The sequence below is a fragment of the Aristolochia californica genome, unplaced genomic scaffold (assembly GCF_029961685.1).
Source record: "Aristolochia californica isolate CCGP_79_NKW_82.1479 unplaced genomic scaffold, dmAriCali1.0.hap1 SCAF_257, whole genome shotgun sequence".
NCBI classification, from domain to species: Eukaryota; Viridiplantae; Streptophyta; class Magnoliopsida; order Piperales; family Aristolochiaceae; genus Aristolochia; species Aristolochia californica.
Window position 1 is genome coordinate 27912 of NW_027181945.1, and position 3370 is coordinate 31281.

Here is a 3370-nt window from a genome sequence, read left to right on the forward strand (position 1 = left end):
AAAATGATTCATTCCCCCTGTGGAAAAGAAACAAAAGGGACGGATCATTGTTTGATCCTTTACTTTATATTAAAAGTAAGGACCCTCTTTTTCCTTGGATTGGGACTGAAAGCTAAATTCAGCATGCAATTTGAATAAGAATAAGATAGATAGATTGTTTTTAATTACTTTACTAATTGAGATTGCACAAAATCGTATCTCGAAAACACGAAAACAAAAGGGAGTAGGTTTAATAGTACTCTGCTGCCCGAGTAACTATGTTACTAAGTTAGTTAATTGTGTATCGTAGAATAAACGAGTACAATTTGTATATGTACTCCCTGGAAACGTATGGGTACTCTGTACCCTATTCCATTTCATGGATCAGAAGCAATTGAAAAAGTCAAACCAGTGGGTCTCTCTTGGAATCCCCAGTATGGCGATACCTACGACTACGTATGCCTCTCCCCCAGCAATCGGTACTAGTTCAAATAATTGAAATTCCCGTCTTTGTCCGATGAGAAATTCGAAACGAAAAACAAAATAAAAAAAAATTAAGGATCCCCGCAGGAAATTCAATCCTGTCCCGGGCCCCCTCCTCACAGAAAATGGGAAGATGAATTGATGGATTCATCGGATCCGAGGTCGGGACTGACGGGGCTCGAACCCGCAGCTTCCGCCTTGACAGGGCGGTGCTCTGACCGATTGAACTACAATCCCAGGGTGAGGTATACAGCATGCATATATGTATTCTTATGCTTTCATTCGTTTCGTTTCTATTTACGAGAAATATTCTCGTGTTGTAAAAGAAACACGACTGATATACTGATATCCACATGGATACGGACTAGAGTAAGAATGACACAGATTACTGGTAATCCTACTAATATATTGAGAATCTATTTTTCAATGGAAAAAGGACTCTTTTTTTCTTTACTACCTTTGCAACAAATTGGGAATCTAGATCTTTAGACAGATCAGAAGATGTGAGAAATTGGAAAGAAACCAAGGGGTATTGTAGAAAAAATGGACCCTTTATCCCTATATTTTTATTCCCATATATCCTTAGAATACTTTTAGAATTTTAGAATATATGGGGCATTCTAAATATCTAAATAATGGGCATTTCTGGAGGACAAATTTGGTTATCATGGATCGGCGAATTAGTGGGCCGAGCTGGATTTGAACCAGCGTAGACATATCGCCAACGAATTTACAGTCCGTCCCCATTAACCGCTCGGGCATCGACCCAGGAAGAACAAATTCTGGGCTTATTGATAATCCATGATCAACTTCCTTTCGTAGTACCCTACCCCCAGGGGAAGTCGAATCCCCGCTGCCTCCTTGAAAGAGAGATGTCCTGAACCACTAGACGATAGGGGCATACCTGCCCGATCGCCATCATACTATGTTCATAGTATGAGCAGTTTTTTGGAATTGTCAATATAATGTAATGTATAATTATAATGGGATGACTAGATCCGAAAAATCTTTCCTGCTTCTACGATTCCATAGAATTTTTGATTTTAATTCATGAAATGAACCATCCCGTCCTATATCCTATATATATATAACGAAGTATGGGATCCCCTCAGGAAATGATTTGTTCGACAGACAGAAAAGGTAAGTCAAACCTTTCTTCCATTTTGACTCATCGACTCACTCATCGTTAAGATGGGATATAACCTATCTTTATCTCACACTAATACTAAGCCAGGAAATTAAAAAACGATAGAATGCTTTTTTTGATCGATTCAAAAAGATGATGTAGAACTGGTAAATCAGGGAAGGGATTCGCTGAAATATTTTGAATCGATGTCAGATTCGTACATGTATCAATCAAGTGAATCTCATCTGGATGGGTCAATAAAAGCAAAGCAATTAGTATAGGCCCGGCCCTGAAAGAATTCATTGCATTACCATTGCTATTTATCAAATATACAAAAGAAAATAATCATTTTTTTTTTCATAGAATCTCATAGGTATAGGTAAATCAAATTTCTTGTTCCTGAGTGAATCCCTATGCATACATGTATATATGTACATATAGTAAATATATGGATCATGTAGTAGACTCATAGCAGCGAGTGGCTTCTTCCTGAATTGAATAAAACGGGCCCTTTTAACTCAGTGGTAGAGTAACGCCATGGTAAGGCGTAAGTCATCGGTTCAAATCCGATAAGGGGCTTTTTTCATGAAGCTCCAGTTTGCAGTCTTAGTGTTCATTATTCAGCAGAGAAAAGAGAGATTTTTTATATTTATTTGTAATATAATAAATATATCTAAGGTAACTGCCCACATAATGAGTTATTATTTATTATTCAAAATAAATTATAGAATGAGTTATAGGTACAAAGTTGAACATTTGTTCATTATGATGATAAGTAATTGCCCTAATCTTATTAGGGGGACCGCTATGTTGTCATTACAGGGTATACTTCTCCTCATTTTTCATTATTCCTGTTTTTTTGGTCCTGGTACATATATATTTTAGATACCCAATTCAGATTATGAATCAGCAAACCAAAACATTCCGACTTCTCCACTGTTCCAATAAAATACTGTTCCAATAAAATCGATCGGAAAAGAAAATTTAGAAATCAATAAAATAAAAAATAAGTGGACCTGACCCATTGAATGGTGACTATATCAGCTATTCTTATATTAAAAAATATTCATATTCAATAGAGATTAAATTGTGGAAGCCGGGCCTTTTTTTTATTTCCTTGGACCACGCAAGAATTTGTCGATATTTCCGATTGAATCTTCTTGTTCCTAGATGACCCATAGGAATAAATCGCCCATCCCTTTCCTCCACAAAGAAATGTTTATTCCGAGTCACAAGAACAGTCTATTTTTCAATATCTTTTTTTGGTTCCAGAAAAAGATCGGTTTATATCCATATAGGACTTAGATATAGATATCGGGTCACATAACTTCATGTATCAAATATTTCCATATGGATGCATCAGATATTTTTGTTCCGCTAATGTAATGGAGAACGAATGTGAGAACGGGACTTTCATTTCCAATCTCCACTTCCTATTTAATTTCTATTTAGGGGCAGGGACAAAAGATATTGGGAATATTTCCCTTTTTTTCTGCCGGAGTAAAGAAGGATATATTTTAAATCCCCTTTTTTTATTCTACTCGCGAAAATGGGGAAAGGTATAGTCTGGTATTTTAGATTCATCCGAAGGAAATATAACTAAGCTAAAGAAAACAATAAGAAACAAAAAACAATCAAATCAAATAAAGGAAAGAAGTTGAGTTTCGTTATATATAAATGATACCATAATATATGATACCGTAGTCGTTTAGTATACCCTAAATGAAATTAGGAGAATCCATAGAGATATTTATTGATCTTTTCTCAATATCATATCACGAA

General features: G+C 35.7%; 2 non-coding genes across 2 annotated transcripts; one reads left to right on the forward strand and one right to left on the reverse strand.

Annotated features, from left to right (window-relative positions):
• Positions 1 to 625: 625 nt before the first annotated feature.
• On the reverse strand, positions 626 to 699 carry TRNAD-GUC (transfer RNA aspartic acid (anticodon GUC)). The gene has a single exon. It is a non-coding gene; the product is annotated as a tRNA-Asp (tRNA).
• A 1396-nt stretch (positions 700 to 2095) lies between these two features.
• Positions 2096 to 2167, forward strand: TRNAT-GGU (transfer RNA threonine (anticodon GGU)). Its single transcript has one exon. It is a non-coding gene; the product is annotated as a tRNA-Thr (tRNA).
• Positions 2168 to 3370: the final 1203 nt, after the last annotated feature.